The following is a 26,469-nucleotide window of genomic DNA, read 5'->3' as shown; positions in this document are numbered from 1 at the left end:
AGTCATCCTTCGCTTTTATAGAGTGGAGGGCTGCCCTGTCTTTACCTGGTTCTGGAACTGAAACACTATAGCTCCTATAAAATTGTGAGCCTTTGGAGTCTCATTAAAATGAATAAACATAAGCACAGAGGTCTGCATATAGAATATCTGGGGCCCTAAATTCCATAATACTTAAGAATACAATCGTTGTCCTATTGTGTTTCTTGCTTATTTATCCTAATAGGAAGGCATCAGGAATTCCCTAGTTAAGAGATTATATAAAATATATTTTGAATGAAAGCTGCAATTAAGCTACAAACTATGATTTGGGGCCTTTGCTTAAGTCTGAGATGCTTGGGGACTTTATCATGAAATATTAGTTTACTTGTCTTTTGTCAAGAGTAATTGCCTCAACTTGAATAGAAATATGAGCTTTTTCAGTTAAACATACTAAAAATAGCATTTTCTTACGGGACTTGACTACTAAAAGCAGACATTTAAATGAAGTTAATGGCACTTATCAGAAAAAAATCATTTTTCAAGTTGTAATGAGATCTTTTCTTTCTAAATATTAAAATATTAGAATGATGTATTTTATTTTCCTAGAAGCAAATTAAATATTCTCTATTTAGTTTGGACATTCATGGATACTTTTTTTAATGGATACTTTCTAACTCTAAATTAATAGTATTATATTATAATTACATTTTATTATCAAAGTTTGCTGTCAATATTCTACCTCACTTTGTTACTCAAAGTTCTATTTAAAGACCAAGATTACAGTTGTATCTAAAATTCCTAGGTCACAAAATGTAGGGTAGCACAGCAGTAGAACCTTAAAATACACATTGGATAATGATGTAACAAAACCTCATTAACTTAGATTAATTGTGCAGGGTCAAAATGAATTTAGGAGTTTTATCTTAAAAAGAAAATAATTTTGATGCTTTCACATACAGAGAATAACTGAAATTGGGTTAACAGTAGAGGTCTCTGGAGAAACTGCATTCATGAATAGATATAAATGACTGTAATTAGAATTTCAGTTAACAAGTTTTCAAAGGCACACAAATTATTTCCACCCCTTGGTGTTAAGTTTTTTACTTGTTTTTGTTTGTGTTTTTATTTTGTCTTTACTGTCAAATTCTGGGTACCTCATATGAGTTGCACTGTGTTTCCGATTAAATTCCCAGAACACGCTTGCAAGGTTGCTATTATTACCCCATTTTGTATCAGAAAAATACACTCAAGGATCAGAGAATTCAGTAAGGTCTCTCTGGCTTTTTCTGCTTCACTACACATTCTCATGAAGTCCATAAGCTCTTTCTTGAGATAAAATGGTCTCAGCAAAAAAAAAAAAAAAAAAAAAAATTCAATGTTTGAAAAAAAAATCTCTCAAGCATTTCATTAATGGTGCTGTATTTCTTTATCCGGTTAGCAGATATATTACTATAGCTGTTTTTGAAGAGTTAGACACTTCACTTATCGCTGAATGCCCCTAAAGGATTCTTTAAACCCAGCGGGCTAATGTAGCCATTTGCAAACTGGGTACAAAAGAGAGTACTCCATTAAGAGAAGACCAAGATGAGGCAGAACAAAGAGCCAGCAGTGGGCAGATGAGGAACTTGTTCCCATGCCTAATCCATGAGGACTTGAGGAAAATCAACTCACTTTTCCGGACCTCACACACCATGGGCCTACTTTAACCCATTTATGCCTAGTGTTCCATTATTGGAACGCTAAGCGTGTGGGAGTTATGTACGTCCTACTGCTCAAGGTCATCGCCAAGGTCTGATCTTTTTTTACAAAAAAAATTTGCAACCTCCGGCACAAATGGGTTAATGGTGCTGTCACAGGGAGGCAAACAACATACTATGCATAATAGTGCTTTGCAAACTATACCTAATAATTTGGTAAAACATTTTCACTCCACACTTTTATTTTTAAAAGATATACAACACTCGTGGTATTATTTATTATGTTTTAGAAGAAAATTTTTTGATGTTTAGCTTAAATTTTAAAACTGCCAGGAAATAAATGAGATTTATTTTACAGAAATTTCTTTTCTTTTTTTTTTTTTTTTTTTATATATAATTTTTTGAGATAGAGTCTTGCACTTTCGCCCAAGCTGGAGTGCAGTGGCGCGATCTTGGCTCACTGCAAGCTCCGCCTTCTGGGCTCACACCACTCTCCTGCCTCAGCCTTCCGAGTAGCTGGAACTACAGGCACCCGCCACCACGCCTGGCTAATTTTTTGTATTTTTAGTACAGACGGGGTTTCACCGTGTTAGCCAGGGTGGTCTCGATCTCCTGACCTCATGATCCACCTGCCTCGGCCTCCCAAAAATCTCTGCCTGTAATCCCAGTACTTTGAAAGGACAAGGCAGAGGATCATTTGAAGCCAGGAGTTCAAGACCACCCTGGGCAACACAGTGAAACCCCATCTCTACGGAAAATTTTTAAAAGTCAGCCAGGTGTGGTGGCACGTGCTATAGTCCTAGCTACATGAGAGGCTGAGGTGAGAGAATCACCTGAGCCCAAGAAGCAGCAGTGAGCTGTGACTGCATCACTGCACTTCAGCCTGTGCAACAGAGCAAGATTGTGTCTCAAAAAAAAAAAAAAGAAAAAGAAAGAAAAAATAATAAATCCGTTTTTGCAAATGAGCTGCAATTACATAAGCTAAATCTGAGTGTACACACAAAATACAAAACAAGGGCCTAGGCTTTAAGTTGCTCATTCTTTCAACAAATATTTACATAGTACCTACCATAAGCCAAGTACCATGCTAGCAACTGGGGCAATAACACTGAACAAAAGAAAGCCCTTAACTGCTAGATATATTTGAATCCCTTGCATTTAATAGTGCTTTGCACACAGTAGGCATCAATGAATGTTAGAAAAAAAAAGTATATATATATATGTATATATATACATATATATATATATATACACACATACATGAATAAGTTAGGTATATAAAAGTGACCAGAAAGCAGCCTGTCACTAGAAAAGCTGCTTGAATTGAATTCTGACTACATAAAATATGTGAGTCCTTTGCAAAGATTTGACTAAAAGTGCCCTGATAAATCTGGTCCACTAGAATCGTATAGTAAAGGGAATGAAAGCAAAAGCACAAAAGCCCTATCCCGAAACTGCGAATAAGACACTCCTGCCTCTCTGTTATCTTGGAAATAAAATTGTAACAGATGAAAATGAGACAACCAAATCTCTAGTTTAAAAAATAAATAAGCCCACAAGTGGAAAACCTGCTTTTCATCAATCAAGTAAATCAGGGAAGGCGGCATTTCTAGGCCATAGCCCTTGGGACTACCACAGCACTTAGGAAATGGCTTTCCTAATTAGTCTAATCATCACTTCTGTTCTACATGGTTGTAGCTGACTAATTACCCAACTCAAAAATGCTCACCCAATCCTCATGCCAAGCTCCTCCACAGCTCTAGTTCCAATCACACTACTTAAGCCATTATTCACAAGAACATTAATGACACTATCACATGTTTAAAAAGTGTTGATTTGAAGGCATGGAAGAGAGTCCCCAAACTTTGAGGACTTTTTTACCTTAGAAAATTTTAAGGAACAGAAATATGCAAATAAGAGCAGAGAAAATATCTTTGGTTTCTGAAATTCTCTTAATCATTGTTTTACAAGTCTACAGCAATGGAAAAATAACATAGAATAAAAAGTGTGGGCTTGTCCTGGAATGTGAGCGCTTGCCATTTTGCCATGGGGGCTTCAAAGCTGACTGCACGCCAGGGCCGAGCCCACCATGTGACTGTCACGGTGTTCTAATAAACAGCAGCCTGCACGGTCGGGACTCCTGGTAAAGATAACTTGGGTTCTATAGGCATTCTTTTTCAGATGGCCTCTATTCAATTCCTCCGGTTTTAAAATTCTCTTAGGAAGAAATAAACAGCATGCCAGAGATGACAAAGGCCATAGATGTAAAAACACAAGGTAGCAGGGCTGAGACTCAGCAACCAGTGAGCACCTCCTGTGCACTGGAGCTAGACACTGCGCAATGTTCTAGAAGCCATTTTTTGTTCTAGAATGATTTTTGAAGTGGTTTCATTTGCCCTCTTACCTCAGATGGGTGTTGCTGAGTGACTAGACAGATTTCTTCTGCTTTCAGTCTCTTTTCATGGGTCCTTCAGAATGAGTTTTGGAAAGGAGAAAAACAAAAAGAGACCAGAAGGAACTGAAAAGCTCAAAGCATCAAAGGTGAAGAAATTTGGTATTTTGTTTTATTTTTAACAGTAGAAGAGCATCAAAGAAAAAACAACAGAAATTTTAGTCAGGAAACAAAAATTACCCAAAATAGCAAGTATAGGTTAGATGATTTAATGAGAATACTAGGGATTAGAGAATGTCCCAGCTCTATTAATAAATTATCTTGGGCAAATCTTCTTAGCTCTGAGGTCTGATTACATTTTCTATGCTCATGGTAACTTCTTCTTACATAACTTGCATCATCTTAAACAAATCTAAAAACCAACAACAATAAATATCCTAACAAATGGCACTTGTTTTTGTTCCTTTAAGCCGCCTCTCAAGAGCCACTCGGCAAGTAGGATTTGGATCAAATACCCACTTGATACATGTCCAACCAAGTGGCTATTGTAATGCCTCAGCACTGTGCTAGAATCAATGGTGAAAAAAGATGAAATGCTGCCTTATCTTTGATCTAAGAAGCTTATAGTCTACGTGGAAGGATGTGAGTAACACAAAGAAATATCCAACAAGAGTGCTACATCTCAATAAATGGCAACTCCAAGAAGCCCCATTAATTGAGGCAGAAATCTATGTCATTCTTCCTTTCCTTACACCCCATCAATCATCAGGTTCTGTTGATCTACACAAAATGTGGCTCATTTATCTTTCCACTTGTCTGTATCACAGCTGCCACCATCCCTATCCAAGAAACCTCCATCTCTCACCTACAAAAGCTCCCTGATTAATCCCTCTGCTTCCTTTCTTGCCCTCTTCAATCCATTCTTCACATGGCATCCAGAGTGATCTTTTTAAAAGGCTAAACTTCTTAAACCTCTTCAATGACCTTCCATTTTCATAGGATAAAATCCAGGTACCCTCCTTTAGCCGTAAGGCCCTGCATGATCTGGCCCCAGCTTATCTTTGCAATCCCATTCCATCATTCCTACAGCTCCACCCACTGTTCTTCACTTGGCTCCGCTGCCTGGCCTTCTTTCAGTTCTTCATATGCCACGCTCTTTTCTGCCAGTGGCCTTTGTGCTTGATATTCCTCTGCACGGCATATGCTTCCTCTGGCCAGCGCCATTTCATCTGCCAGGGACATCTGCTGTTCCTGCCTGGCCAGCACTCCATCTTCTGGTAACAGAACACCTCTTTTCTTCTTGAAGTCACCTTTCCCTCATTCTCGCTCCAGGTGGTTTGGCTTAAACTGGCAACTTCTCCTCATCCCCACCCAGGCAATCTACAATTACCAGGATATTTTTTGGTAATTAGGAAACAAATTTTAACTAAAATTTTTAAAACAGAATATTTTAAAGTAATTACACAATCAGAAAAGGTTGCCTGTGTCTATGAATACCTTCTCCAGACGCCTGTCCTCCACTTACCTTTCCATGATCTGTAATTCCCCTGATGATCACATTCACTAACAGATCAACTAAGCTGCAATGTTACATTAACAGTAATGCAGTGATCTCAGTTTTGCCAAAGTGCTTTCAAATAACTGAGGAGTGGGGGAAGAAAATCCTGCCTCCAAAGACAGTTAAAAGGACCACATGATCCTCTAACTCTCTCCTATTAACCCAGATAAATTTATCAGCTCAGCTAGCTGACACTTCAGCCCCAGGAAAGTGAAATACATAACTGGGGTAGAAGCTGCCAGCCAGAGCCCAAGGAAAACGGGGCACCAGAAACATGGGTTTCGCATGGGCCCAATTCAGTTTTACATAGGGACTCTCCCTCATCTCACGTGGAGATTAGCAAGTCAAATTTAATACTTTTGACCAGACACTGGTCTACATGCAGTATTGAACTAAGTCAGACTGAATTTCAGTGGTAAAAATACACATGCAAAAAATTATTACAGAAGTGAACTTGGCTACAGAGCCATAAGGTGATGTTTTTACTCTCTTGGAGGACAATAATCTTCGGCAACAGAAAACACAAACACACACACACGCACAGACACACAGACTCCTGACACTCCCTGGGGAGGCTTCACAATCCACCACTTCCCCAGGTGTCCTGTGGCTAGGGTCAACTGTGACCTACAGGCAGGGCCTCTCCGACTGCTTTAATTGATAGGTGAACCACCAGAATTGGTCCAAAATTGGTAATACCTGTGGAATGAGGGAGGGTGCATTTGTCAATTTGGGACACCACCAAAACAGCTAGTGACATTTAAAAAGATTAATTCATACACATGCAAAACAAACAGTGTTAATTAAGTTAGAGGTGTCATTTTAATGCTTGTTTCAATGTCAGGACTTTTAGACAAAGGCATTAAAGACATTTTGTCTGAGCTCTAAAGTAAAAATAAATTAAGGCTCTGAATTAGCACTCTCAATCTAGCTTCAAAACAACCTTTATCCATGTTTAAAATCCCCTTGACTAAATTATCAAAATAATGGCTGTGCTTTTATTGAATATTTACAATGCACCAGACATGGGGCTGAGCATTTCACAACCACGATTTCCCTTAAATCATTCAACCCTCAAAAACACTCCTATGTAACAAGTTTTACCCTCATTGTACTAATGAAGAAACTGAGGCTCAGAAAAACTAATACATTTGCCCAAAATTGAACCATCAGTGAAACTGTCCATCAAACCTAGGTCAGTCAAATTCCATCATGAATTCATAATGGTTTCCAAACCAGTATATGTTAGAACATTTTTAACAGGTTTATACTCTGTTTTTATGAAAATGTTTCAGGCTTTACTGTGAATAAATAAGGTCTGATCCTTATAACTAATAAGGATCAGACCTCAAACTGCAGTTAATCCCAATTGTGTGCTGAGATCAAAAGGTATGTCTCATTACATCAAGGCAAGTGGGACTATAGCTTGCTGAAACTCCCAGGGAACCCTTTTAATTTGTTAGTGATACTTAAAAAAAAAAAAAAATCTTCTAATCTTCGGTTCAAAACAATTTGATGGTTTCTCATCTCACAGTAAAAGCTAATGACCCTATAATTGTGCTTGGAAGTGTCTGGCACACACCTCAGTAAATACTTGTTGAATGAATGGATAAATTCAGAGAGCCACTATATCCTTTCTTACCCTTTCAATAAAAAGATGCACAAGTTTCCAGGGAAATAAAACACTAACAATAAAAGAAGTTGACGAACTGAAAGCTTTTCTTTAGGAATATCACTGAACTCCAAGTTCAGATAAGATAACCAAAAAGGATTCAAGTGTGCTGTAATTAGAACAAACGAACTTCAGGCTACTTCATTTTGTTAACTCTGGAGAAGATTCAACAGGACCTTTAAAAACGTACTAGAAATGATTCAGTCTTCTTCATCCATACATTAGAAACCACAATTTTTTTTTAAGTAGTGGACTTGAAGTCAACACCTGAGTACTTGTCCAACTTTGTCCTTAATTCATTTTCTTTCTCTCTGTTTCCTCATTTGCAAAATGACATTAGACTTCAAGATTTCTAAGGTCTGTCTGAGCTCTGATATTGTATTACTAATCACAATCTCCAACTTAATTTACAAAACAACTCAATAATTATTTCTATCATAAAAATAATCTGATTAAAGGACGCAATTTATTACAAAATGAGAAACAGACACCTCATCCAACGGTCAATTCCTAATTTCTTGTATAATCCAAATCTTCCAAACGCAATAATTTAATCCAGAATATCTAGGGAGTGTCCTAGCCTCTGTCCCATTAAAATTGGATTAAAATCCAAAATAAGAAAATTTTGTAAATGTCTTTTCTGTATTCCTTAGAGAAAGACAGAGTGAGTGTACTCCTTTTGCCAGAGTCAGTTTTCTCTTTAGATCATATTCTTTACTCCAAACACTTACTGGTAACTATTACGTCCACTAAGTCTTCTCTCCTTAGGTTAAAGATCACAGTTCTATGACCTCTCCTAACATCACATGATTTTCTCACCACTCACCTATGTGTTCACTGTTAATGTCCCCCTTTAAATGTGACACCCAGAATCCAATAAAATAATTCTCAGAGTCTCATTGTTTCAGAGTATAGCGGCACTGTTTCTGGCACTTATTTATTGACGAAGATAAAACCAATTTTACAGCATTGCTTTAACAGTTAAATAAGATAATGAGTGTAAAGTCTTAACACAAGGTTTGGCAGATAGTAACCTCTCAATAGATGGTTACTGCTGCTGTGATTGCTAGTAACAATAAGTTGTTATACTATTTCATGAGTATTAGAGCTTATCTCCCCAATTCAGTTGTAAGCTTTAGCTCTCAATAACACTGAAAGTTTGCCTTATACATTATTAGCTGTTTTTCCCCACATGAGGGATAGGCAGAAAAAATGCTGAGGCTCAATTTAAACTGAAGATCAATCAGAAACCAAGATAAAGTAACTCTGAAGTTAAGACTTAAATTAATGGCAAACAGGATATGATTTATTTAAGGAGTTAATTTATCCTCCATTTTCCAGAACAATTTGATTGTATCAATCAAACAATTTGATTATATCAATATAATTTGATTATATCAATCGCTTTTTTCAACTACAGAGCGCTACCCCTCAATCATACCATTTAAAAGATGAGGCAAATGTATGTATCACTGACATGTGCTGAGAAGGCAATCTGGCACAGAGGTGAAGGGAGTGAGCTCTGGAACCAGACTGACTAGAGTTCCCTATCCTAGATCTACCACTTACCCACTGTGTGATCTAAGGCAAATTACTTAACCTCTCTGGTCTCAGGCTTCACATCTATAAAATGTGAGTCATGACAGGACCTATCTACCTTATGGGGGGCAGTAAATTATCCTAAATAATGTTGCTAAAAATGTATTATCTGGCAGTCTCAGACATTTTCAATTTTTATAGATCCTCATCTCTGTTAGCCATTGCTGAAGTCAATCAACATGTTAGTATTCTCTACATATTTATCATTATCTATTTTCTGAAACATCCATTTGTTTTTAGGGTAGATTTTAAGATTACTGTAAAAAAATCCATCTTTATTTTAATACTTAACTAATCATATATGCCTCACTATAGCAAATCATGTGCTGGTATTAACAGAGAATTATGAGATAAAGAAACAAATAAAACTGTGCTTGTCATACCTGCAGCTGCCCTGCATATACACCTGTGCTGTCTAATATGACAGCCACATGGGGCCATTTAGCACCTGAAATATGCCAGATGTGCTGTGAGTGTAAAATATAGGCCAGATTTCTAAGTACAAGCAAAGCATATAAATTATCACTAGGCTTTTGTCAAAATGACAATATTTTGGACATAGTAGGTTAAATAACATATATTACCTACATTAATTCCATTCATTTCTTTTTACTTTTTTCTAATGTGGCTACTAGAAAAGTTAAACTTACATGTGAAATTCTCATCATATTTCTATTGAATAGCACCGATACAGAAGATCCTAAAAAGTATGCCTCATTAAATTCAGGACAAGATACATGGTCTAAAGTATACAGCAGAAACTAAATGTAGAATTTACAGGAATTTTCAGAGTTCAGATAATTAATTTCAAACTCTTCTCCAACCCCCACCAAAACATGTCCTTTTATAGGTACTTTTTAAGTATCTCTTCCAGTATACAGCCATCTAAGAAGCTTTCATTAGCCAGTGGTGACTTTCAAAGGTTTATTCTATTTTCCACAAGCTGACAAAATTTATTTATAACAAAGCCAAAGGACTGCCCTCCAGCAAGGGAGCTGATTTAGCCTTAGCAAGTAGGAATGCAGAGAACTGAAAAACTGACAACTGAACAGGCAAATTGGCCCCAGTACTGGGACTGCCTATAGCTCCAAAGCATGTACTCAGAGGTCTAGGACAAACATGGCCTTGGGATGTAAATGAGACCCAGAAGTCTGGCCTTCCCTACACAATGCAAATGAAACTTGGCCTAGAGTCTCCTCAGCTATCTAATTACTAAACGAAACTCCCAGACACCAGTAGCTTTTTTGCAAAGATCAATAAAAATGCTAAGAGTGGAAAACAAAGATACTGAAATGCTTTCAACAAATGCTACAACAATGTATGGTTGTTCTGAGTCTGAAAGTTCCAGCTGGAAAAGGCCCAATGTGGCAATAATAGAGAAGCAGAGGAAGAGCAGAAGCAAAATCTAAGGAGAAAAATTAAGCCAGGAAGTATTACCCTAAGATCTCTTTCTACTCAAAATGAGGTGCCCAGTGCATTAATCTGTTCTCACGCTGCTATTAAAGACATGCCCGGGACTCCGTAATTTATAAAAGAAAGAGGTTTAATTGATTCACAGCTCAGCTTGACCAGGAAGGCCTCACAACCATGGAGGAAAGCGGAGGGCCAAAGGCACATCTTACATAGTGGCAGGCAAGAGAGCATGTGCAGGGGAACTGCCTTTTATAAAACCATCAGATCTCGTGAGACTTATTCACTATCACTAGAACAGCAGGGGAAAAACCCACCCCCATGATTCAATTACCTCCCACCAGGTCCCTCCCATGACACGAGGGGATTATGGGAGCTACAACTCAAGATGAGATTTGGGTGGGGACACAGACAAACCATATCAGCCAGCATCCCTAGCATCACCTAGGAGCTTGTTAAAGATGCAGATCTCAGGCCCCACTCCAGAACTAAAGAATCAGAATATTCATTTCAACAATGTCCCCAGGTGATTTCCACAGTAATGTCTGGGAAACAACTGGTCATCCACACAAGATCCAAGGACATAGGTTTCTTTAAATTCTTACTCTTATTATCCATCTGTTGCCCTGTGGTTGCTACCTGGAAACACGGGGCCTTTCATGTTTAATGCATGCAATGAATATTTAGTTGACTGAATAAATTCTTGGAAAATGCGATCTTATACATGCTTAACGGATGGTGGGGAAACTGTGCCTCAGATGAGAGCTAAAGAAGTCATCAGTCACCAAAAACATGTGGACAGAGTGCACCTCAGATCCATGCATATTGCATAACTATTAACAGAACTAGGGACTCCCTGAGGTTAAACAAGATGAGCAGACACAATTCATACCCAAAAGACATTTATTTAAAGGCTCAGACAAAAGAAAAAGTTTTGACTTTTGATGGAGATGGGAAGATAAGGACTTTACGTTGAAAAAATCAACAGCATTAACAAAAATTAGTGTTTACAACAAAAAGCTAGATGATTTTGGCTGTTTTAAACTACACCAAAGGTCCTTTAGGAATTATGCTACTACATGAAGGATCATAATTTTTTCCTCTTTACTGTCTTTCCCATTGGTATTCGAACATGCTGTTACTTCCTGCATTTTTAAAACATCTCTTGACCTCATTTCTCCCTGCAGCTACATTTCTCACATTCTCTTTACAGCAAAAATCTTTGCAATATTTTTCTACAGTTGATGTTTCTGTTTCTCTACTTCTGCGCTCTCTTACATCCTCACTGACCAATATTTGGTCCCCACTACTCCACCATAATCCCAGTTGGTTATCAACCTCGCCAATGACATCTCCATTGCTAAATCCCTGGGTCAAATCTCATCTGCCCCTCATTTTGCTTTACTTCCTGGGAGCATCTGACTCATCTTGCTTGAAGTGACTTTTTTGATTTGGTTTGCAAGACTTCACACGCTCTTGATTTCCCTCATTCACTGCTTTCCTTCATTCTCCTTTATTGGTGCCTTCTCATCTCCTCATCTCTTCAATCTCAATGTGGAAGTAGCCCAGGTTTTGGCCCTCAACTTCTTTTCCTTTCTGGTGACACTCACTCCCTGTGGATTTCTTCCAGTATGTATATTCTGACAACTCTCAAATGTTTAACCTCTAACCCAGCCCCCTCCTCTGTAATCCAGATAAATATATCCAGCTGCCTACCAGACAGCTCCATGACTGAGCTCCTGATCCTTCCTCCAAAATCAGCCTCTCCCTATCTCAGTTAATGCACCTCCATCCTTCAAGATGCACAGGTCAATACTTTGCAAGTCACCCATGCTTTCTCCCACTCACATCCCACATTCAGACAATGACAAAATCCTTCCCACTCAACCTTCAAAACATACCACGGTGGTCCAAGCCACCACCCTCACTCACCTAGGTTACAATAGCCTCCCAACTGGTTTCCCTACTTCCACTCTTCCCCACTTCAGTCTATTTTCATGAAACATAGCAGCACCATGTCCTCCAAGAATATAAGCCAGATCATGTCCCATCTTTATTTGAAACTCTCTAACAGGCTTCTCTGTTCACTCTCAGTCCAAACCGAAGCCCTTGCAATAGCAACAAGGCCCCACAGGACCTGGCGCGGTGTCCGGTCTGACCCAACTGCTCACTCTACTCCAGTCACACTGGTCTCCCTGTTCGTGGAAGGCAGTAAGTACGGCTCCACCTCAGGGCTCTGCACCTGCTGTGCCCTCTTCCCGGTGCACTTACCTTCCTTCTTCAGGTCTTTCCTCATGCGTCACCTTAACAAGGTCATCCTTGACCACCCATTTATAACTGCAACTCCACCCCCTCCCAAACTCCCTCCTCTGCCTTATTTTTCCCTGAAGGACTTCACACTATCAACATACTACACACACGCACACATAGACACAAATCATACACAGTCTGTCTTACCTTGTAAGAACAAGGATTTTTTTCTTTTTTTCTTTATTTTTATTTTATTTATTTATTTATTTTTGTTTTGTTGACCACTATATCCCCGGAACTTAAAATAATGCCTGGTTCATAGGAGACACTCAAACACTATTTGTTGAATGAATGTATGAATGAAGGAAAAGTGACTGTGACACAGAACTGCATATGACTGATTACAATACGCCCTGTAGCCTTTTAAAAGAGCTGTATTTTAAATAAGTCACTTGGTATGCACATATATTCAGATATCGTGGAAAAGACAAAGCTGCTCCCATTTGATAATTAAATTAACCACATATAAAATCTGGCCCATTGTAAAGAAAAAGCTCTCTCAACTGAGAGATGCCCTGAAAAGGTCAGAGGGTACTAGGCTTTCTCAAAACCCTGGACCTTGCTTCACCAGAGTTCATTTAAAAGATGGGTCCTGGGCCGGGCGCGGTGGCTCACACCTGTAATCCCAGCACTTTGGGAGGCCGAGGTGGGCGGATCACAAGGTCGAGAGATTGAGACCATCCTGGCTAACACGGTGAAACCCCATCTCTACTAAAAATAGAAAAAATTAGCTGGATGTAGTGCCACGCACCTGTAGTCCCAGCTACTCAGGAGGCTGAGGCAGAAGAATCGCTTGAAGGCGGGAGGCAGAGGTTGCAGTGAGCCAAGATCGCGCCACTGCACTCCAGCCCAAGCGACAGAGCGAGATTCCGTTTCCAAAAAAAAACAAAAAATGGGTCCCAAAAGGTCCACCCTTTCTGCAAGCAGGTGAAAGTAGCCAGCCTAATACAATGGACTTTGATTTCTTTAGATGAAAGAGAAATTATGATTCGAAGTACAAAGCACTTTATAGTTATAATGATACATAAATTCCAGGTGTGACCCATTTTCAGTGAACTTCTGGACTCACGTACAAGACAGAAAAAAATGTTTTTGTTATACTTTAGTAACTCACCCAGTAGATGGACATGGTGGGTCCTATTTGTATAAACCACATTTCTTTTTTTTTTTTTTTTTTTTTTTGAAACGGAGTCTTGCTCTGTTGCCCAGGCTGGAGTGCAGTGGCGCGATCTCGGCTCACTGCAAGCTCTGCCTCCCGGGTTCACGCCATTCTCCTGCCTCAGCCTCTCCGAGTAGCTGGGACTACAGGCGCCCGCCACCATGCCCGGCTAATTTTTTGTATTTTTGGTAGAGACAGGGTTTCACCGTGGTCTCGATCTCCTGATCTCGTGATCCGCCCGCCTCGGCCTCCCAAAGTGCTGGGATTACAAGCGTGAGCCACCGCGCCCGGCCTAAACCACATTTCTTAAAAACCTAAAATTATCTTCCAGGTGAAAGGAAAGCAAAATGATTTCAGCAAACATTTTAGATGTAGAAATAAATTATTCAGGAAGGAAGTAGCTTTGTACACAATGTAAGTGATGTGAGGCAGATAAATGCCAAAAGTGATTTTAGAACAAAATGGAAAGAATGTCCTAATGTCTCTACCTCATAATATCCCTTTTCATTTCTTAGACCATAAAAGGTTTGCTTTTGTTTCTGAAGTTATGTATACAGCAGAAATTCTTAACCACCCTCCAATTAATCAACTCCAGGGTGTCTCACAGGGTGACACAAGTTACCGGGAAGACATGCTAGCTGATGCCCATTCATACCCGCTGCTCACAGCTGGTAACAGATAAACAGAATTAAAAAATCAGTACCTGGTGCTCAAGCTGTAGTCTTAAGGCTACAGCAAGCTCATGAAATTCTACCCACACGATTGAGGTGGCAATTACCAAGAATCAGTTGTGTTTGCACCCGAATGGATTTGTGCTGGTTGTACTTGCTACCAAAATTATGTAACTTAAATATTATGTAAAACAAACATAGGCATAATGAGAGAGAGGTGTATTGCTAAATGGAATGCTTTAGAAAGAAGCCATTAAATGGCCACAAGAGAATTCTACTGACAAATTTTTTATTTTAAAATTATTTTTTACTAAATAGAGGCAAAATAAAACTTTATAAAATATTTATAAAATACAAATATTCATGAAGGAAATACCTCTGTATACTACACCACCCAAGTTTTTTTCTAAAATGGAATTACCATTATCTTTCTAACTCCCCTCCAAATCTTACTGAACTTCCCTCTGAATCATTACTTAATGATTTTATAAATGATAATATTTTCTCACTGACTAATCACAGATATATTTGTTTTAGTAATGCTTCTAAAATTTTGGCTTTAATTCCTCTAGGCCTATCAAGTTCTTTTAAATCTATAAACTATATTATCTTTACATAAGCTCCAGTTTTAGAATATGATATTGTATTTTATTAGACTTTTTTTCCCAAGCAGGACACAGCAATATGAGAGGCCATCAACTGATATACAAGGCACACCGAGAAGGTAGGAAGAATTGCACCCAAAATGAAAAAATATGACCTGGCACAGTGGCTCACATATGTAATCCCGGCACGTTGGGAGGCCAAGGTGAGAGGATCACTTCAAGCCAGTGGTTTGAGACCAGCCTGGGCAAGATGGTGCAACCCCAACTCTACAAAAAGTTGAAATACAAAAATTAGCTGGGCATGTTAGTGTGTGCCTGTGGTCCCAACTACTTGGGAGGCTGAGGTGGGAGGATAACTTGAGCCCAGGAGTTCGAGGCTGCAGTGAGCTAGAATCATGCCCCTGCATTCCAGCCTTGCTGACAGAGCAAGGCTCTGTCTCAAAAAAAAAAAAAAAAAAAAAAAAAAAAAAAAAAGAGAGAGAGAAAAACCTGATAAAATCAAAAGAATGAATGAAACAGATCTCTGAGACCGTTACATCACACCAGGTGAACACAGCCTAAGCCTTTATCTACTTCTATCAGAAGTCTCTGCCAGAAGGGAAAGAGCTAGGTGAGGAAATCCACAGTAACACATTACTCTTATCTTTTATGTCCTAGATTGCCATTTGCAAGAGAGCTATTAATGAAAGTCACACACCTGAATCTCTAAAAGCAGCCCAGGGAATGGGGAAAATTCCGCGTCTCCAAAACAGGAGATGAAGCCACCGTGAAGCCAATAGCGAAAAAGTGATCAGGCCAAAAATCCTGCTGACTCAGGAAATTCTATTCTGCCATTAGACGAAGCTAAATGTCAGAGCACCTATTATGCCGTATATTCTTAATAGGGTTCCTATACTTAGCTATGTAACAGCCTGTGGGGTTTAACTCATTCACTAAAGAAACATATTGAATGAGGACCCTGGGCCAAAGCACCACATATAGTCATCCCTCGGTAAAGTGGGGAAGAAGTGGGGATTGGTCATAGATTTGGGGATTCAAAGATGCTAAAATCTCTTATATAAAGTGGTGTAATGAGTAAGAAGGAACTAAGCGCACACATTCTCTGAGCACCTGCCGCATGCAAACACAGTGCTAAATGCTTCCACATGTATTATCTTTTTAAAATGACTTTTTTTTTTTTTTTTTTAGATAAGATCTTGCTCTGTCACCCAGACTGGAATGCAGTGATGTGATCACAACTCACTGCAGCCTTGACCTCCTAGGCTCAAGCAATCCTCCCTCCTCAGTCTTCCAAGTAGCTGGGACTACAGGCTCGCACCATCACATCTGGCTAAATTTTTTCTGTTTTGTAGAGGTGGGTCTCAGTATGTTGCCCAGGCTCATAGACTTTATTTATTAGAGTAGTTCTAGGTTCACAGTAATACTAAGCTGAAGGTGAGGAAATTTTTGATACGCCTCCTGCCCCCAACACATGCACAGTTTCCCCCATTATTATCAAACCCCACCAGAGCGGTACATTTGTTGCAGTCAATGCACCTACACTGACACACTGATCTTATTTAGACCTTAGTTCCAGCATCTCTGGAAGAGTGGCAGTTGTCTCACTAGCTGACCCTATTGCCTGGTCTCGCTGCATGGTGCAAAGGCCTTTAGAAATTCTCTGCTTTTACTGACTGGCTAACAAGTGGAGATTTGTACCCAAAGCATCGACTCTGTATAGGAATCGAGTACATGGAAAAATCTTTGATTCCTCCAGTGTCTTGGATCTCAAAGCTCCAGCCTCAGCCTTGGTGGAGGCAGCAGCCCCGGGCTCAGAGAAGGAAGGTATTCAGATGACAGGATTCAGACATCTCAGGATGACCAAAGAGTACCCAACCATTCACCAAGGAGCAGAAGCTTCCCTATTGCTGACAGGCAGTACTTCCTGCAGTGTCCCCAGCATCCCCCGGAAACTGTGGACAAGGCACAAGAAGAAGTCTGAATATGTGAGAGCCACCAACAGTGCCTTTGAGGCAGACTAACAGTGACCCTCCCCGGGTACCCTGCACTGGCTGAGGTTGACTAGACAAGGGGAGAAGGGTCAGGATTGGAGCTGAGCCACACTCATTTCTGCTAGCAGCTTGGTGCAAACATATCATCCTCTCTCACTAATTGATCACCCTGCCTTAGGACACAGAAAAGGAATATCCCTTGAAGGCAAAATGAAACTGTTCCTTCTTAGAACTGCTAAAGCTGTTGGCCAGAAAGTGATTTTGAGGGGTTATAAAGTTTATATCTCTATCTTTAAGCAAAATCACACCTACATGGAACTTTCCCAGCCTAAAGACCTACAAGGAAGGAAGGCGACAATTCCCCCGTCTTCCTTCTGAGTTGCTGGTGTTCTAGGGTGTGTAACTTTCTGGTCTAAATGTAAGAGCTTGACCCTGAGGCACTTATAAACACATGGTTCTTACTGTTCCTATTATAGCATTTATTTCACCTTGATGAGGTATAATTTCTAAGGAACAAGCATATATCAACTTAGTAGCTCTAGTATCTACTGAAGAGTACCATCAAGATTGATTGTGATGGTCATTTGGCATGACTGCATGAATTCTTTATTCTTTTATGTGCAGTTTTTCTATAGAAAAAAGCTGAAAGGTAAAAGTTGAAAAAAATAAAACGGTATAGCATTTGCACATAACATATGTACATCTTCCCATATACTTTAAATCATCTCTAGAATTCATATAATACCTAATACAACCTAAATGCTATGTAAATAGTTGTTATACTATATGAATAAATAATGACAAGAAACAAATGTCCATACATGTTCAGACACAATATTTTTCTGCACATTTTGATCTGAGGTTGATTGAATGCATGACGCAGAACCCATAGAAACAGAGGGCTGAGTATATTAGAATTTTTCTCTTGGCTTCCATGAAGCACACCTGTAGGCAATCACAGTCTAGGGTACAAGGAGGTCCAGTTTTGCCATTTAATAGGCGTGTGACTTTAAGAAGGGCAATAATAATTCCATTTCTCACTCAGGTAAGTATAACCTACCATCCAGGTCACATTTACTGCCTACTTACTGTCTTTCCGAAACTGTCTACGCCCCTTCCAACCACTAAATGTTAATGAGGTATTCCATGAGGTAATGACGCAGTGAGGCACAGAGATGTTAAAATAACTTGCCCAAAGTGACACAGATAGAAGCAAATCAGAGTATTCAATTTAAGGGCACACTCCAGCTGCTATACTGCACTGCCTCCTGGTAACACAGAATATCCTTTAAGAGAAGAACAGGGCCAACTACAATGGCACCCCTGTAGTTCCAGCTATTTGGGAGGCTGAGGCAAGAGGACTGTTAGAGGCCAGAAGTTGAAGGCTGCAGTGAGCTATTATGGCGCCTGGGAGTAGTCACTGCACTCCAGCCTGGGCAACAGAGCAAAACCCCATCTTTAAAAAACAAAAATAAAGAGGTCAGGTAAGTGAGTCTCCCCCTCCCAACTTCACACTTCTCACTCTCCTGAAATTCTTCAGGAGACCCTAATCCACCACCTAAAACAAGCAAAGTGTAGAGATTATGTAAGATGTCTACTTTTCTTTCCATGACCTTCTCTCCCCATTGAGTTTCATGGAGATCTGTGTGGCTATGGGGGGCCCCCAGAGATTCAGCAATGGTAAGAAAATATGAACACATTTTAAAAGAGGAGGGAAGAAGGAGGGAGGATTCCTCCCAAGAGAGTGGTGGCAACCTTATAACTTGAAAATGTCTGTGATCCTGTTTTAAATTTTTATGACCCATCTCTACCACACTGGCAGGGGGTTGGGGGTTGGGGACTTGGGTTGTCTTGGATCAAGACCCAGTGCTGACGTAAGCAACGTAGCCAGACTGGCTTGTTCAGCTCCTTGTAATCTCCCTGGTGAGGGATGTTTGTCAACTGGAAGCCACACCCACTAAAGAGAACTAATTAAGTTCTAGGGGCAACCACTGAGGTCATCATTATTACCAGGTGAGATCAGTTTCCCAAACATTCCAATCTTAAGACTCGCATGGGCTAATTATGAAGACTGCTCCTTCAGAACCACTGTACCAGAATCTTCAGGCAGCCCTAGAAATCTGAAACCAGGTAATTCTTGATAGACAAGTTTGGGAAACACTATTCAGATCATGACATTACAGTACCTAAAAAGATCAAGAAGGGTCTTCTAAGTAGGCTGTCCTCCTTTCAAGCAATTCTCTGTCTAATCCAGGAGGAGAACCCTATTTTCTATACATAAAAGTCTCCAGGGGACTGGCTTCCAAAATTTCCTTTCAGTATACATAAGAGTCTCAAGTCTTCAGAGCTTTGTGGTCCCTCTCAAATAGCTCAGGCAAAGGTTAAATCTCCATCCTTCTTCCAACCAGATATTTAAAAAACAGTATTTGTTACACAAGTCATCATACTTAAAGTTTTGTTAACTCACTTTGGAAAATACATGAGGGCCTAGAACTGTGCTAAGCCCTCTGGTGCTCTGTTTAAGATAAAGAACCTCACTAATTTCAAAGGTCAGGAAGAAGAAAGAAAAAAGACAACCCACAGAATGAGAGAAGCTATTTGCAAAGCATATATCTGATAAGAGACTTGAACCCAGAATATAAAAACAATGCTTAAAATTTAAGAGTAAACAGACAAATAATATAACTTAAAAACGGCCAAAGGATCTGAATAGACACTTCTCCAAAGAAACTATACAGATGGCCAATGATATGGTTTGGCTGTGTCCCCACCCAAAACTCATCTTGAATCGTAACTCCCACAATTCCCATGTGCTGTGGGAGGAAGCCAGTGGAAGGTAATTGAATTATGGGGGTGAGTCTTTCCAGTGCTGTTCTCTTGATTGTAATAAGTCTCATGAGATCTGATGGCTTTAAAAATGGGAATTTGCCCGCACAAGCTCTCTGCCTGCTGCCATACACGTAAGACATGACTTGCTCCTTCTTGCCTTCCACCATGATTGTGAGGCCTCCCCAGCCATGTGGAACTGTAATTCCATTAAACCTCTTTCTTTTGCAAATTGCCCAGTCTCAGGAATGTCTTTATCAGCTGTGTGAAAATGGATGAATACAAGCCAATAAGCACGTGAAAATATATTCATCATCATTAGTCATTAGAGAAATGAAAAGTAAAACCACAATGAGATACCACCTCACAACCACTAGAACAGCCACAAAACTTGTATGCTTGTGTTCAGAATGGCATGATTCCTAACTGTCAGAAGTGGAAACAACCCATCAACTGATGAATGGATAAATAAAATGTGACCCATCTAGTCAATGGCATACTATTCAGCAATAACAAGGAATGAAGTACTCACACATGCTACTTCATGGATGAGCACTTGAAAACATGAGAAAAAAACCAGCTACAAAAGGCCACATTTTGTATTATTTCATTTACATGATATGTGCAGAACAACAAAATCCAGACTCAGAAAATAGATTAGTGGTTGACTGTGATGAGGGATAAGGGCAAAGGGGAGAGGTGGCAACTTACGGGTCTGGAATTTTTTGGGGTGTTTTGTTTTGAGACAGGGTCTTACTCTGTCACTCAGACTAGAGCACAGTGATGCAATCATGACTCATTGTAGCCTCAACCTCCTGGGCTCAAGCAATCCTCCTGCCTCAGCCTCCTGAGTGGCTGCGATTACGGGCAGGCGTCACCATGCTCAGCTAATTTTTAAATTTTTTTGCTATTAAAGGGGTCTCACTATGTTGCCCAGACTGGTCTCAAACTTCAGAGCTCAGGAGATTCTCCTCCTTCCCAAAGTACTGAGATTACAGGTGTGAGCCACCATGCCTGGCCTAGGCTTTGTTTTTGAAGTGATGAATATGCTCTAAAATTGACTACGCTGATGGGTGCACAAGTCCATGAACATACTATAAACCAATGAATGTACACTTTCAATGGGTGAATCGTATAGTACGTGAATATCTCAATAAAGTTGTTTAAAGAAAGGATCCCATTTAATCTCCATGAGCCTCAATTTCATCCTCTGCAAATGGAGACACCACCCACCTTTCAATACTGTAAAGGATATATAGGCCAGGCGCGATGGCTCATGCCTGTAATCCCAGCACTCTGGGAGGCCGAGGCAGGCAAATCACGAGGTCAAGAGATGGAGACTATCCTGGACCAACATGGTGAAACCCCGTCTCCACTAAAAATACAAAAATTAGCTGGGTGTGGTGGCACGTGCCTGTAATCTCAGCTACTCGGGAGGCAGAGGGAGGAGAATCACTTGAACCCGGGAGGCGGAGGTTGCAGTGAGCCAAGATCGCACCATTGCATCCCAGCCTGGGTGACAAGAGTGAAACTCCATCTCAAAAAAAAAAAAAAGAATATATAAATACATACAGATGCATGCATGCACACACTCACACATACTATGTTTCACATAGTACCTAGCCCATAATAAATACTAAATAGATGTCATTCTTTCTCCTCTTCCTATCCCCACGCTTTTGTATTGTTATGCCTTGATATTGTGGTTCCACCAGAAATTACAAAACTCAAAATTAAAATGTATTTCAACACAGGTCTAACCATGAGAATTTCACACTGCTATCCTCAAGACTACTCCTACATGGCCAACTCTGAAGAAATCCTGGAGCCTGCGAATGTGACTGTCTACCTTCCAGACTGGTCACTACGAAGTATTTGGGGATAAAGAGTAAGACCTTTTTCCTCTGTTCCACTGCCTTATTAGAATGTTCCTTATTTCGGCCCGGCGCTGTGGCTCACGCTTGTAATCCCAGCACTTTGGGAGGCCGAGGCGGGCGGATCACGAGGTCAAGAGATCCAGACCACGGTGAAACCCCGTCTCTACTAAAAATACAAAAAATTAGCTGGCCGTGGTGGCGGGCGCCTGTAGTCCCAGCTACTCGGAGAGGCTGAGGCAGGAGAATGGCGTGAACCCGGGAGGCGGAGCTTACAGTGAGCCGAGATCGCGCCACTGCACTCCATCCTGGGCGACAGAGCGAGACTCCGTCTCAAACAAAAAAAAAAGAATGTTCCTTATTTCTAACCACTGGACACAGGCACCTTCACTTACCTATCTTTAAAACTCAGCACAATCCTTGCCAATATAGACGCTATTCAGGCATTTTTCCTGTCAATTTCGTCTACAATGAAAATCAACTGGGCCTCCAACACAGCTGTGCAGGTGTCCCCAAAACACCTTGGCTTTGATATACAGCACTGCCCATCTGAATATTCCCTGTGATACTAGGCAGAATCAAAGAGGGCTAGAAATTAGGGAACCATCTACAGCTTGCAACCAAAAGTCAACTGCAGCCAGCTGGGCCCAGTGGCTCACGCCTGTAATCCCAGCAATTTGGGAGGCTGAGGGGGACAGATCACCTGAGGTCAGGAGTTCGAGAGCAGCCTGGCTAACATGGTGAAACCCCGTATCTACTACAAATACAAAACAGCCAGGCATGATTGGTGCACACCTGTAGTCCCAGCTACCCTGGAGGCTGAGGCAGGAGAATCGCTTGAGCCCGAGGCAGAGGTTGCAGAGAGCCGAGATCTTGCCACTGCACTCCAGCCTTGGCGACAGAGTGAGACCCTGTCTCAAAAAAAATAAATAAATAGAGAGCGAGAAATGACAGCCCAGGACAGATAATGCCATCTATTAAAAAAGCACTTTCGCTGTAAAGTTGCACTACTATAGTAGTTACTAGCTGCCTGAAGCTATTTAAATTATTGAAATTAAATAAAATTTAAAATTCAGTTCTTAAATCTCACTAGCCACATTTCACATGCTTGGCAGCCACATGTAGCTATTGACTGTCTTCTTGGACAGGGCAAATATGGGACATCTCCATCATAGTGAAAGTTCTATTGAACAATGCTGATTCAGGCAGTAACTACGTCGATTCTATAAAGTTCACAAGTTCTGAGTTCTTAGGTACCGTAGTTTCAGTATTTGCTGATTGTGAAGTTTGACTCGCACTAGTATGATCCAAGTGAGGTTTGCCTAGATCAGTGGACAAGGTTTTTTGGAGCATACACGGAGCTCAGCACATGGTAAGCACTTAATATTTGCTGAATGAATAAATGAATAGCATAATAATATCTGTACTTCAGTCTCTGCCTTGATACTTTCAGATATTAGCTCATGGAAAGCAATGGTTAATTTTTCTTCAAGGTAGATTTTTTATTTTTATTTTTATTATTGAGAGCGAGTCTCGCTCTGTTGCCTGGCTGGAGTGCAATGGCACAGTCTCTCCTCACTGCAACTTCCACCTCCTGGGTTCAAGTGATTCTCCTGCCTCAGCTTTCCGAGTAGCTGGGATTACAGGCACCTGCCACCATGCCTGGCTAATTTTTGTATTTTTAGTAAAGACAGGGCTTCACCATGATGGCCAGGCTGGTCTTGAACTCCACTGACCTCAGGGATCCGCCCGCCTCAGGCTCCCAAAGTGCTGGGATTACAGGCGTGAGCCATGGCGCCCGGCCAAGGAAGATATAGGGAGAAATAAGCATCAGCAGGTGGGGAAGGTGGCTCACAGACCTTTTGTAGCCACTAGAAATGAATTGGTGAAACATAAAAATCTGCCCAAAAGAAACTTTGATATTCAAACAAAGTTTCAGACTCAAGAAATATCTTGCCTCTTCAAACACTCACTACTTGCACCTTGTAGGGACATGAAGTCAGAGCCAGAGGAGACACTCTGGAAGATCACAAAGCCTGCTGTCAATTTCTCAGCATTTTTCCAACATAACTTTGCCAGAAAATAATATAGTCACAGAGACAGCAGCCATCTAACGGCACCATCTGTGCCATCACTCTTACACCTAAATTTCCCCTCTCCCAGTGTCCTATGACTCAATCTAAACTGTGCCTATCAAATAACTTCTTGGAAAGTACAAGTTTTTGAAAATCTACATTCAAAAAAGCATGTAAGTTTCCATATACAGAGAAAGGCAGTTCCACTGGCCCTTAACCAGTAAACTCCTAGAGGCCAAACAAAAGAAGCTACAGCTGCTTCTATTTAAATTTTCTACTTCTCTTGTCCACAGACCAAATAGGCATAAGAAAACCAAGCTGCTTCATTTCTGTAATTCACTTTTTCTTAGCAAAGGTCTGAGAACAGAAGGCCAGGGAAACAGGGAGCAGCTGCCGCCTGATCTTATGAATGCCCTCGGCTCGTTCCCCATCTTCCTCCTTATTGTTTCAAGCTCCTTTTCTCAACAACCTCTAAGCCCCAGCTTGTGGGAAGAAATAACAAGGAAAAGCAGCCTTCACTGTGTCAACACCCACTGTGGCTGAAGCATCTACATCACTTCTCTGAGGTGATGCAATTAGAAATTAAAATAGGTGAGCCTTACATTCCATTTTAATTTGTTAATCTGCTTTATTGTGAATTCCAATTAATGACATATAACTATGTGGAACTCCTTACATGTGGTCCTACAGCGATCCTTTTAGACACCCCAGGGGTTTTGTTGTTGTTGTTGTTGTTTTATTACACCATTTCTATCTCTTGAGCCAAACAACAAATCTGGCCCCACTATTAAGCCAACAAATCTATAATGGTTGGTGATGAATTAGTCATCCAACATTCAGATTCCAAGACTTGAATAATCTAAATATTAGAGCCAAAGAGCTCAGTTTCTGCAACACGCAATGCTAACTTTGAGACATAAAAACAGAATCGTGGTTAAGAAAATTGGACGACCTGAGTTTAAAGTCTCAGCTCTGCCACTTATTCACTGTGGGATCTTGAGTAGGTTCCTTAACCTCTCCTGACTTCAGAATGGAAATAATGACAGTACTGACCTCATGGGTTGTCATGGGGAATAGGGGAGACAACCCAAGTAAGAACTCAATAAATATTAGCTGTGATTGTAAAAATGCCTCATGCCTGGAAAATATCACTTAAAATAAGCCTTTTCCAAAAGCTAGGACTTGGCCGGACCTGGTGGCTCATGCCTGTAATTCCAGGACTTTGGGAGGCCAAGGAAGACAGATCACCTGAGCTCAGGAGTTCAAGACCAGCCCGGGCAACATGATGAAACCCCGTCTCTACTAAAAATACAAAAATTAAGCTGGGCGCAGTGGCATGTACCTGTGGTCCCAGCCACTTGGGAGGCTGAGACAGGAGAATTGCTTGTGTCTGAGAGGCGGAGGTTGCAGTGAGCTGAGATCGCACCATTGCACTTCAGCCTGGGTGACAGAGTGAGATCTTGTGTCAACAACAAAAAAATCAGGACGTAACATGAAACTTAAAAGAAAATGCTGCTTTCTCAGAAGACCCACGTGAAAATACTATGTAAGAAAAGAATACCAGCCTAGGTCAAAATGTTAATTTTCCCAGTTATCCTAAATCCGTAACTCCAATAATAATCTTTTAAAAATATCCTTCAACATGTATAAATTATTCTGATTCATCTCACTGATGTATACTCAGAGGAAATGGACTTTCAAACCAGATGGCTGTTTGCTGCAAAGTAAGCCTCAAGGAGTGAGTGGTCTGCCATGGCCACAGCCTGACATGCAGGAACGGGAGAAGAGCGGGCGGATCCCTCACACCACGGGTGTCACCAAGAGAGAAAATGCTCTGCCACCGCTGTGCCCTGAAGTGTCAACAAAGTCCCTGCCGACTAGGCACCAACTGGGCCCAAGTTTGTTGACCTTCTGGGCACAGTGAAAAACCTTTCTTTTGGTAGAGCAAACAAGCACTGCAGGGACACACACTATTTTTATATAAATAAGACAGCACACGCAAAGATTCATTATTAATGTTGAGTTATGCCTTATTTTCAAATGAGGCATGGACATTTGGTAATTTGGATTTAAGAATAACTTGTTAACTATATGCTGCAAATTTTCCTTTTTCTCCATTGTAAATTGCAACAGTCACTACAACACTAATTTGGAGCTTGTGAAAAATGTCCTTGAAAGATGGTCAACGTAACTCAGAAAACACTCTTTGAAAAAATAATGCCACCACTTAAATTCTTTCCAGCAAATCTCTGAGTCTGCATACAATATCACAAACAACACAAGCTGTCAAGATATGGGCACTCCGAACAAATGCTCTGGAGAATTTCACATAGATCCTGTACTCTCCTACATGAAAGCCAGGCTGGTTTAACTGTAAAAGAACTAGGAAGAACTGAGAGGCAATATTCAAAGTGAAAACACCTCCATTCTTAGCAAAGGGAAGCCAAGGACCTCTGTGCTTGGCCCAGACGGTCCGGGAAGAACCCTTAAATGGTGAGAATCACAACAGCAGTAATTCAAGGTCACACTAGACCTCCAGCCTCCTATAACCCTGATTCACATACTAAACTCCACAGACTTTGGTCACCAGATTATTTTTTACAGTCTGACTCAACTTCAATCACATCTGAATTCATTTCCAAAAATTGGAA

At 40.5% G+C, this 26,469-nt stretch overlaps 1 protein-coding gene and 1 long non-coding RNA gene across 8 annotated transcripts in view; one reads left to right on the top strand and one right to left on the bottom strand.

Annotated features, from left to right (window-relative positions):
• PSD3 (pleckstrin and Sec7 domain containing 3) overlaps positions 1-26,469 on the bottom strand; it is a 575,483-nt gene that overhangs the window by 471,611 nt on the left and 77,403 nt on the right. The gene's annotated exons all lie outside the window — the stretch shown is intronic.
• The window catches only part of LOC131384139 (uncharacterized), a 52,739-nt gene continuing 45,330 nt past the window's right edge, over positions 19,061-26,469 (top strand). Inside the window, exons 1-3 of the long non-coding RNA XR_009214703.1 lie at positions 19,061-19,173; positions 21,624-21,757; positions 24,169-24,409. This is a non-coding gene — a long non-coding RNA (uncharacterized LOC131384139). The remainder of the gene's footprint in view (positions 19,174-21,623; positions 21,758-24,168; positions 24,410-26,469) is intronic.

Source organism: Hylobates moloch, unplaced genomic scaffold, assembly GCF_009828535.3.
Source record: "Hylobates moloch isolate HMO894 unplaced genomic scaffold, HMol_V3 SCAFFOLD_8, whole genome shotgun sequence".
Lineage (NCBI taxonomy): Eukaryota > Metazoa > Chordata > Mammalia > Primates > Hylobatidae > Hylobates > Hylobates moloch.
The sequence above is the reverse complement of the archived record's forward strand: the minus strand, read 5'-3'. Positions and strand labels throughout refer to the sequence as shown.